The 12,250-nt window shown below is 35.2% G+C and overlaps 1 long non-coding RNA gene across 1 annotated transcript in view; it reads right to left on the bottom strand.

The window, feature by feature from the left end:
- The window catches only part of LOC123278924 (uncharacterized), a 97,740-nt gene extending 87,562 nt beyond the window's left edge, over nucleotides 1-10,178 (bottom strand). The window contains exon 1 of the long non-coding RNA XR_011496054.1: nucleotides 9,951-10,178. This is a non-coding gene — a long non-coding RNA (uncharacterized lncRNA). The remainder of the gene's footprint in view (nucleotides 1-9,950) is intronic.
- Between the last annotated feature and the right edge of the window lie 2,072 nt (nucleotides 10,179-12,250).

Raw genomic sequence — 12,250 nt, 5'->3', positions numbered from 1 at the left:
ATGCTGCAGGCAGAGGAGGAGAGAGAAGTAAGACTAAAAAGAAATGAAGAAACTCTCCGAGAATTATCAGACACAATTAGGAGATGCAACGTAAAGATTATAGGTATACCAGAGGGAGAAGAGAAGGAGAAAGGAGCAGAAAGCCTATTCAAAGAAATAATGGCTGAGAACTTCCCAAATCTGGTGAGAGAAATGGATCTTCAGTTGACAGAAGCCAATAGATCTCCAAACTTTATCAATGCAAGAAGACCAACCCCATGGCATATAGTAGTGAAGCTAGCAAAAGTCAACGACAAGGAGAAAATACTAAGGACAGCCAGGCAAAAGAAACTAACCTACAAAGGAACCCCCATCAGGCTATCAGCAGATTTCTCAGCAGAAACTTTACAGGCTAGAAGAGAGTGGAATGATATATTCAAAAATCTGAAGGACAAAAACCTACAGCCGAGAATTCTCTACCCAGCGAAAATATCCTTCAAATACAATGGAGAAATAAAAAATTTCCCAGATAAACAAAAATTAAGGGAGTTCATTGCCACAAAACCTCCTCTTCAGGAAATCCTCAGGAAAACCTTCATTCCTAAAAAATCAAAAAAAGGAAATGGGCTACAAAACCAAGAGCAGAGGAGATAAGTAGAAGGACAACAACAGAGAGTAGCAGCTCTTCATCAGAACAGATTAAACCATGGGACGAGAAACAAAGGAAATTGAAGAAAACCGGAAAACAAGACATAAAATGGTAGTGGTAGGCCCTCACATCTCAATAATCACTCTAAATGTAAATGGATTGAACTCCCCAGTCAAAAGACACAGAGTGGCAGGATGGATCAAAGAACAAGACCCAACAATATGCTGCCTCCAGGAAACACACCTCAGCCCCAAAGACAAACACAGACTCAGAGTGAAGGGATGGAGAACAGTACTCCAAGCTAATAATGAACAAAAGAAAGCAGGTGTTGCTATACTAATATCAGACAAGGTAGACTTCAAAGCAAAACAGATAAAGAAAGACAAAGAGGGACAGTATATAATGATCAAAGGGACTCTCCACCAAGAAGACATAACACTTATAAATATATACGCACCCAACACACGAGCACCAAAATTTGTAAAGCAACTCTTAATAGAACTAAAAGAAGACATCAACAACAATACAATAATAGTAGGGGACCTCAACACACCATTAACACCAATGGACAGAACATCCAGACAGAAAATCAACAAGGAAATAATAGAATTAAATGAAAAATTAGACCAGATGGACTTAATAGATATATACAGAACACTTCATCCAAAAACAACAGGTTACACATTCTTCTCAAGTGCACATGGAACATTCTCAAGGATGACCATATTTTGGGAAGCAAAGCAAACATCAATAAATACAGGAGAGTTGAAATAATATCAAGCATCTTTTCTGATCATAATGCTATGAAACTAGAAATCAACTACAAGAAAAAAGCAGAGAAAGGTGCAAAAATGTGGAGACTAAACAACACGCTTTTGAACAAACAATGGATCATTGAAGAAATTAAAGAAGGAAACCAGAAAGCAGTCAAACAACCTTATGCAGTAGAAATAACAAGGAGTATGGAGTTAGAGAAAATCAGATTGTGTCCTGATCAGTTTGTTAGTCGTGTTACTTTAGACTAGTCATTGAAATTTCTTAGGTTGAGATTATTTATCATTAAGATGTGTACAGTAATTTTCGCCTTGAGCACCTCAGAGAACCATTTTTGAGGATTAAATGAAACAATATCTGTGAAAGAGTTTTGTGAATTATAGAGTCCTTTATAGATATAAAATTTCATTATTGATTTTAGGATGAGTAAATTTTGGCAGTCCTCGTATGAAGCAAATGGCATTAGGGAATGGAAAGTTAAAGCTCCTAAATATTAGCAACAGCTTTATTACTAGTTGTTTTTTTATCCTATGTACAGTTCAAGATTAGGAAACCAATATTATCAGTGTGTTTGAAAGGGTGCAAGTGGCAAAAAATAGTGAGTTGTTGAAAATAAAAGGAGAAATATGCCTATTACTTCGAGAGAGTTAGAAGCAGCATCGAATATTCCCCACTGTGACTGCTTAGCAAAGAAACTGTGGAGGGAGTAAGAGACTTTGGGAGAGATACACAGTCAGCGGTATGTTTACTGTACTACACCATTCCAATTGTCTACAACATTTTTTCTATAGCTACTTGTGCTTGTATGTTTCCTATGTGCTTTCTGATGTGGTTTTCTTAACGTCATCTCTCAGTCACAGCAGCAAATGTTAAGATAGGATTCAAAGTAAAAACTCCTAGCACATAGACTAACAAGTAATAAAAGTGACAATAATAGTTACTAATTGCCCAATGCCTGAAGTAGTTTAGGGACATGTCCAACATCTCCATTCTTCACATTAATCTTAGAAGATAGTGCCATTTCTTTTATAGATGAGAATATTGAGATTCAAAAAAATAAGTTATTTTACCACAATGATAATCCTAAAAGGATAAAAATCCAGTTCAGTTAGACTTCAGAGCTTCTTTACAACCTATGAAACATATCGTCCTTCAGTTACGCCATTTAAGTAGTGCTTAATGCAATGCCACTTGTCCTGTGGGTTCAGGGTCTTATATATTCAGCGGCTATAAAATAAGCTAAAATAAGCAAGCCATATAAAAATTACCATATGAGTAGAAGAAAGAGTCTAAGAAAAAGAGTCAAATAGGTATTTCTTTTTTAGTTCTTTTGGTGTAGGAAGTGTTGCTTTGAGAAGGATTCTGAATTCAAACCTGGTTTAGCAGAGAAGAAGGCCTTTGTTTATTAGCAATATCTTTCATGGAGTAGAGAAAAGGAAATGAAACGTGCCAAGTATTTAAAATCCGGGTTTCAGTTTAGCCTGAAAACAATCCATGATTCTCAAGAGTGAATCTGACTTCCTTAAATCTCCACAGTCAAGAGAAAACATCAGACAAACCGAAACTAAGGCACACCTTACAAGATAACTGCCTAGGACTTAAAAATAAAAATATCAGGATCATAAAGCATAACGAAAGACTAAAAAAACTGTTCTAGATTAAAAGAGAATAGTGAGCCATCACAACCAAATGCAGTATATTCTTGAGTAGATTCTGGACTCGGAAAAATATGTATGCAAATGGCGTCATAGAGACAACTGACAAAAATTGAACATAGTCTCTGGAATAAATACTAAAATACAGCTTCAATGTTAGATTTACCGATTTTAGTCATTGTGAAATATGGAAGACATTGTGTTAGTAAATACACAGTAAAAGACTGAGGGGTCAAGTGGTGTGATATTCCGACTTACTCTCGAATGACTCAGATAAAAGTTTGAAATGTATGTGTGTGCGTGTATATGTGTGTGCATATATGTGTGTGTGCACACATGTATAAAGAGTGAGAAGGGTAAAACAAAAGGCACAGAATATAATCAGTTGGTCAATCTGGGTAAAAGGTTTATATGTGTGTTATTTGTTTTTTCTTACAACTTGCCTGAAGTTTTAAAATACACAAAAGTAGCAAATAAAAATAAAATAAATAAAACAGCTACCCTTTGAACCCACTCATCAGTATAAGCAATGTAGATTAGTCAACCATTACGTGTATTCATAATTTAAAACAAACTATATAGAATCAGCTATTAACTATTCTTGCCAAAAATGTTTAACCTGAAACTAATCAAGTCTTCAGATTTAATTCCTATTTACAGGAAATAGAGGAGACAGAGGAACAAATTAAGTCACACCATGAGAAAGCAGTCATCAAGATTCAGAAGTTGGAACTTCCCTGTACGAAAAACTCACCTAGTTTTCAACAAATCAATGTCTTGAAAACTGTGGATCTGTTTTCGATTAAATGTGACTTTAAGAACCACAGTCAAAGGCAAATCATCTGTGATAATTTAAGGGAAAACTGGGGAAATTTGAGTAGTGAGTTTTTATTAAATTATGATAAGAACAATTATTCATTTTACTTTGTGTGATAATGAAATTATGTTTATGTAGGAAAATTTAAATTGAATTTTCATTATAGTTTAGAAAAATATAATAAAATAATTATAGCTGATTATCATGATGCCTGAAAGTTAATTTAAAACATTTCAGAAAAATAGACCGAAATATGGGAAATATTGATAAATTCAAGATCTAAATGATGAGTATATGAATGTTAATTAAACCATTCTTTTAAATTTCTGTATAATTGGGCATTTTATAATGTATTTTCTATAAATAAACAAAATTAAATAGAATCATGAGTCATTGACCAAAGCAGACTGATAAACATCAATTTTAGTAGGCATAGCCGTCAGAAGGAAGACATTTGAGAAGTTACAATTGCAGATCAATGAGCATGGTACACGATAATCACAGATCTGACAGAGGAAGCTATCATGAAAATATAGCAAGCTATCAGGCTCATCTGGGTTGGAGATAGAGTTACAAATTATAATAAGTTCTCAAAATAAGAGAAGCCACACTTGATGTGGGTCCTAGTTGAGAAATTTACTACTTTCCCCACTCCTGGATTTTGACAGTTAGCAAGTGGGTCATCTTGAAACAGGAAAGGTGGTCTTTTCTGATAGTGCAATTTGCATGCCTATTGTGTCAAAGAAAAAGAATTCTCCCTAAAGCAAATTAAAAACACCGCTAAGAATCACAGACAGACGTCTTGCTGGCAAGAGGGAAAATGAAGAAAAGTACAAGGAAGCCAGAAAAGGCTGCTCTAAGTTGGAGAGAAAGAACAAAATAGAATTGAGTTCATGTTAGCCAAAAAGTTCGAATAATAAAACAGATCTATTTTTATTTCATTTATACAGATGCCTTAATGGGAAATAAAATCTTTATGCTGGTCCATATTTCTAGTTATAGATGATATGTTACTACATATAGAAGAAATAATAGATGCAATTCTAAAGACATTTTAAAATATATCCCTAAAAACATAAAAATGAAGATATGAGAGATATAGAATTAGATAAAGAGGAAACTGTGACAGCTATTAGCCAGTAAAATTATCAATTCAGAAGAAAGGACTTAAATTTGATGAAATTGTGAAGTTGAATTATAAGTGCCAAGAAGTGAAGGTGAAAGCTTGGGTTAGAATTTGGATATTCCTGCTATCATCCTAGCAAGAAGGCAATTTTTAGGATGCTAAAGAGTTTTCAGGATAAGTGACAGATTAAACATTAAAGATGACATATTTATTCATTCAAGTATTCATCAGTAATATTTTTAGTAGAGATACTTATAAGGCTATAGATATAAAGACAAAGTATTTTTTAGAAACTTAAGGTCAATGAGAGAGAGATATGTAAATAATCACCATAAAATTAGAAAATTTATATTTAATGTAATTCACTTATTTCAGTGCTTCTGGGAGCTATTCATTAAAGACAATATAAGCTTTATAAGCTTGGAGCATTTGAAGAACCAAAAGAAAGTTTGACACTAGTAAACACCACAAAAATATAGGAGATGAGCTCAGAAATGTAGGTAAGAGCTTGTCCCGTAGACTATTACAGACTATGGTAAGGAATTTGATTTTACTCTAAGTCATTTGCTAAGGAAAGTCATTGACAGTTTTGAAACAGACCAGTGATATAATCTGATTTTATTACTCTGAATGCTATAAGAAAACATATGGTAGGGAAAGCAAGAATGCCATTGGAGCAAGCAGGACAAGGACAATCGCAGTACTCGATAGCTACAATGAACAATAAAACATGAGATAAAAGGACTTAAATTTATCTAGGAAATCTAGGAAAGGATTCTAAAAGCAGGTATCATGGATTGGCTTGAAGAATGAGTAGGAATAAGGGTGTTTCTGGGAGCTACAAAGATACTTAGTTTTCTTTGTTTTTGTTTTTTTTCCTGAAAATTTTTTTAAAGACAAATTTTTTAGAGAAATTTTAGGTTTACAATAAAATTGAGAGCCAGGTATAGAGATTTCTCAATACTCCCTCCTCCCACACATGCATACCCTTCCCCATTATCAACATCACTCATCAGAATGGTACTTTTTTTTTTTTTTTTACCAAGGATAAACCTACATTGACACATCATAATAACACAAAATCCATAGTTTACCTTAGGATTCACTCTTGGTGTTATGCGTTCCATGGCATTGGACAAATGTAATGACATATGTCCATTATTATAATACTATAGAGAGTATTTTCACTGCTGTAAAAATCCTCTATGTTCTGCAAATTCATCTTCCCTCACCCCCACCCTTGAAAACCACTAATCTTTTTATTGTCTCCATAGTTTTGCCTTTTCCAGAATGTCATATAGTTGGAATCATACATATAAACTTTTCATATTGGCTTCTTTCGCTAGTAATACGCATTTAAGTTTCCTCCATGTATTTTAATGGCTTAGTAGTGCATTTCTTTTTAGCACTGAAAATAGTCTATTGTCTGGATGTCCCACAGTTTATTTATCCATCTACCTACTGAAGGACTTCTTGGTTGTTTCCAAGTTTTGGCAATTGTGAATAAAGCTGCTGCAAATATTTGCATGCAAATTTTTGTGTGGACATAAGTTTCAACTCATTTGGATAAATACCAAAAAATACAATTGATGACTTGTATGGTAAGAGTATATTTATTGTCTAAGAAACTGTCAAATCTGTCTTCCAAAGTGACAATCATTTTTCATTCCCACCAGAAATGAAGGAGAGTTTGTTGCTCCACATCCTCACCAGCATTTGATGTCAATATTCTGGATTTTGGCCATTCTAACAGGTGTGTACTGGTATCTCACTGTTGTTTTATTTTTATTTATTTATTTATTTCTTGAGGAAGATCAGCCCTGGGCTAACATCTGCCAGCAATCCTCCTCTTTTTGCTGAGGAAGACTGGCCCTGAGCTCACATCCATGCCCATCTTCCTTTACTTTATATGTGGGATGCCTGCCACAGTGTGGCTTGATGAGTGGTGGCATGTCCACACCTGGGATCAGAACCGACAGACCCTGGGCTGCCAAAGCGGGACATGTGAACTTAACCACTGCACCACTGGGCTGGCCCCTCACTGTTGTTTTAATTTGCATGGTGCATGATGTGAGGCATCTTTTCATATGCTTATTTGCCATCTGTGTTTCTTCTTTGGCAAAGTGTGTCTTCCTTGTCTTTAACACTTTTATTAAGTTATGATTGACATACATTAAGCCATATGTATTTAATGTATATAATTTGATAACTTGATATGTTTACACTTGTGAAATTATGGCCACAACCAAGATAATGAACATATATATCCCCCAGAAGTTTCCTTGTGGCCCTTTATAATCACATCCTTCCAGTATCCCCATTCTCAAGCAACCATTTATCTATTTTCTGGTTCTAAATATTAGCTAGAATTTTCTAGAATATTTATATATGGAATCACACAGCATGTGCTCTATTTCATCTGGTTTCTTTAATTCAGCATAATTATTTTCAGATTCTTTAATATTATAGCCTATATTAGTACTTTATTAGTTTTCATTGCTAACTAGTATTCTATTATTTGGACATATCACTGTTTGTTTATCCATTCATTTGTTAATAGACATTTGGGCTGTTTCTGGTTTTGCTATTACAAAAAAAAGCTGCTGAGCATTCATATGCACAGATTTTTAAGGATATATATTTTAAGCCTCTTTTAAGTTGAATTATTTTTATATTTTAATTCCCAAATGTTAATATTTAGAAATACAGTTGAATTATTAACATCATTCTTGTAACCTACTACCTTGCTAAATTCACCTTTTTGTTCTAGTCAGTTTTTTTGAGATTCTATTGAATTTTCTACATAGAAAATCATGTGATCTGCAAACAAAGACAAATTTTCCTTCCTTTCCACTCTGTAGGCCTTGTATTTCTTTTTCTTTCCTGATTGCATTGGCTAAAAACTCTAGCACAAAGTTGAATAAAAGTGATCAGAGCAGACTTCCTTTCTTCTTCCTAATCTTAGTAACATTTAGTTTCTTACCATTGTGTGGTGTGAGATGAAGATTTTTTGTAGATGCCTTTTGTCAAGGTCGAGAAGTTCCCTTCATTTCTAGTTTGCTGAGAGGTTTTATAAACCAACAATCATGGATTTTATTAAAGGCTATTTTCTGGTATTTACTGAAGAGATTATGTTTTCTTTTCAGCTTGGTATTATGGTAACTTTCTATTGAATCTTTTTTCTAGTATTAATTAAAACTTCCTGGGATATACCTCATTTGACCATAGTCTATTAAGCTTTTTTTGTATCAATGAATTTGATTTGCCATTTTTTGTTTATTTAGAATTTTGCATCTACGTTCATGAGTGGTATTGATTTGTGGTTTTCTTTTCTTGTAATGTTTTTGTCCTCTTTTGCTATCAGAACACAGTGATTGATTCACATACTGTCCAATATCCGATCAAAGGAAGCTAAAGAGAAAAAAAATTATGCACATTACTGTGAGAATCATTTTATAATCTTTCTCATTTTTTTTGCAATATCTCTTACAAAGCCAAAAGATCACATGCCTAGTAAAAAGCAAGCTGTTTTAATTTTGTGTCAGCTATCAATTTACTGCCTCTCAGCTCGAAATCCATCCTTTCATTACCTACTTTGTAATAATGGGCTGGGACCTTTAAGCATTTTTCCTTTGCAGTAAGCTTGGTATCAGTTGAGGTGCTGGAGGAGTATTATGAAAAAAATGGGGGGCCGGCCTGGTGGTATAGTGGTTAAAATCACGCATTCCACTTCGGTGGCCAGGGCTTTGCAGGTTCAGATCCAGAGTGCAGACCAAGCACTGCCCATCAAGCCACATTGTGGTGGCATCCCACATAAAATAGAGGAAGATTGGCATAGATGTCAGCTCAGCAACAATCTTCCTCAAGCAAAAAGAGGAAGATTGGCAACAGATGTTAGCTCAGGGCCAACCTTCCTCATCAAAAATCTAATTAATTAATTTAAAGGATCATCTTCTCTTTGTTCCTGTGTCTCTGATTTTTCTTCTTAATCTGCCATCCCTTGATCAGAGGCATTTTATTCCAGCCATGCAACCAAAGAGCACAATACCTCTGTGAACTTGGACCCTGGCCCACCCTCACTAACCACCTTGCTGTAACCATCTCAAGGTGGACCCTGTGCACTCCAGACCTAGTGCCATGCTACCAGTGAGCAAGCTTCTGACACATTGATTCCTTCTATGTGCCTGTCTTTTAACTTCCACTTGCCTGTAACCCAGAGGTTATTTCTTGCAGCCCTTGCAATATGGACACTATATATCTCAGCTGGAACTACTGGCATGTATGCTCCCAATGTGCCAACTTCCTCTGTATGGTGGCTCACTAATCTTGGTCCTCCTTCATTCCAGAAGGCTATTTCCTCCTTGCTTAATAACTGTGGACCAGTTTTGGCACAAGAACCCACTGAATTTCTCCACTATGAAGTGAACCGTAACCATATCTTCTCCAACAATGTCAGATTGCCAGCCTGGTAGGAGGGCCCCCGTCCCATGTGGTCCCTTCTTTGGTTACTCTCCTTCAGTCCTAGGACACTCTTTTGAGTTTTCTTTATACCATTACAGTAACTCTACTATTACAGTCAATATTCATTTATAATAACTTTCCCTGTTCAAATTACTCAGAAGTTTATTTCTTTGGATGGCTTACAGTTTCCACAAATGTAAGGGTTTTTTTTCCCCCATTAATCCATGTTAACTCCCATTGCCTGAAAACAAATACTACTGTGAAGGATTCGCTTCCTCACCAAGAACTGTAAAATTTAAAACTGTGTTTCTCATGAAACTACTTAACAATGCTCACAATATCTAGAGGCTAAGTTGTTAATATAGTCTTACATCAAAAAATGAAAATGTTACTGTTAGCCAAACCAACACACAAGAGACAATCCAGGATAGAAAATACAGTTCTTCACTTTAGACTCAAGTTGCAAACTATGGTTTATACAACACTAACCTTCAGAGAGGGCTAAGGAGAGGCGCTTCTGCTTTATTCATTTTGTTCCACTTGTACTTTTTGAAGCCTTCACCTTTTCTCAGAGGAGTAGAGCATTTTCTAGAGGAATGTTGCTTCTTTATTATTCCTTCATGAACACTTCTCTCTCTTTAACGCTGTGGCTCCCCCGAAGTCTCAGGATTCCATTTCACCCTGACTCTCTGACCACGTTCCAGACATTCATTTTTTTTTTTCCTGTTCAAAATTAAAGGGAAATTCAGATTAAGGCTGAAAATTTTACTAAAGAAAAATAATCCTGACTCTTTGGCTTCTGGGGTCTAACTAAATAACTCCTGAATGTTGTTACATTAAAAGTTTTCCATATATTTTCCTTGATATAAATAATATTTCAAGTGGCTCCTTCTTTAAAATCTCTTGGTTTATGACAAGTCCCAGAAATAAGTATCTGGCAAAACCAAAGAAGAGAAGTAAAAGATAATGTTACAATCCATCCTAATACAATTACCTTGAGTCAAAATCTGCCTCCTTAAGATTTCTTCTAATTCATCTTAGTTATTTCTTCCAAATGTATCTGCATTCTAGAATGGAATCATTGAAATGTGAAAGGGTTTAATATTCAAAAACAATTCTTTATATTCAATGTAAGGAATACTTTTGACAGAAAGTTTTCTTCACTCCTCACATTATATTATGTAAGCAAATGTTGATTCATAAATCTTGTCATGAAAGACATCTGAGGAGCAGCCATCACGTAAAAAGAGCCATTGGCTGCAGAATTGACAAAGAAAGTGAGGACATAAATTGATTTTGTTGATTGGCACTTGTGATTGAAGTTTCTAATGAATGATTGGAATGGCTATGAGATAGGCAGAATACACATAGACAAAAGATTAGGAAATAACCAAATTACCAATCTAAAGAGTTTAGCAAGGATAGGAATTATACAGTTAAGAAGAAATTCCTAAGGAGAGTGGAAGAAACATCTTTAAAATAAGAAGATTAAGGGGTCAGCCCCATGGCCCAGTGGTTAAGTTCACACTCTCCGCCACGGCGGCCCAGGGTTTCGACGGTTCAGATCCTGGGCGCAGACATGGCACTGCTCATCAGGTCATGCGGAGGCGGTGTCCCACATGCCACAACTAGAAGGACCCACAACTAAAAGAAAAATATATACAACTATGTACCAGGGGGCTTTGGAGAGAAAAAGGAAAAATAAAATCTTTAAAAAAAAAATAAGATTAAGCTTATTTTTAGGAACTCGTGTACATTGCTGTGTTGAAGTAAAACGATACAACCACTTTGGAAAACAATTTAGCAATGTCCTATAAAGTTAAGCATACACTTACCATACAATGATGCAACTATGTACCTAAATGTTTACTTGAGTAAAATAATATATGTCTGGAGGCCAGCCCCATAGCCAAGTGGTTAAAGTTCTGTGAGCTCCACTTCAGTGGCCTGGGCTCAAGGGTTCCAATCCTGGGTGTGGACCTACTCCACTCATTAGCCAAGCTGTGGAGGCATCACACATACCAAAAAACGTAGAGGAGAATTGACACAGATGTTACCTCAGGGTGAATCTTCGTCACCAAAAAATATATATATATATATATATATACATATATACACATATGTAAAAATGTCTGCACACCTTTGTTCATAATAGCCAAAAGAACTGGAAACATCCCAAATGGCCATGATTATCTGAGTGGAGAAACAGATTATGGCTTATTCACACAATGGAATCCTATTCAGAAATATGGTGGATGACTCCCAAAAATATTTTTCTTACTGAAGTACTCCAGGCACAAAAAGTATATATTGTACGATTCTATTTATCAGAAACCCTAGAAAAGATAAATTAAATCAATAATTATAGAAAGCAGATCAGAGAGTCCCTGCATCCCGAAGTAGGGGATTTACTTTGAAGGTGCTCGAAGAAGGAATTGGGGGTAAGGGAAATTATCTATTTCTAGTCTATATTTGTAGATACAAGGATATGTACATTTGTCAAAACTCATTGAGCTCTATACATTAAAATGGACACATTTTATTCATGTAATTACTACCTCCATAAAGTTAATGTGAAAGGAAAGATGATGTAATTAAAGCACTAAAGCCCTAGACGGCCGATAAATAGTACTCATTCTTGCTTTTAAGAAAGAAAAGGAGATTGGGACTTTCACTTCCAGAAAGTTGAAGTGTACCCACTGTTCCCCATACCTCTTCAAAAGTGCAGCTAAAAACCTTGACATTATATATAAGACAAACATAAGAAGATTCTGAAAGGTGCAGAGGAT

The sequence above is a fragment of the Equus asinus genome, chromosome 20 (genome assembly GCF_041296235.1).
Source record: "Equus asinus isolate D_3611 breed Donkey chromosome 20, EquAss-T2T_v2, whole genome shotgun sequence".
Classification (NCBI taxonomy): domain Eukaryota; kingdom Metazoa; phylum Chordata; class Mammalia; order Perissodactyla; family Equidae; genus Equus; species Equus asinus.
The sequence above is the reverse complement of the archived record's forward strand: the minus strand, read 5'-3'. Positions and strand labels throughout refer to the sequence as shown.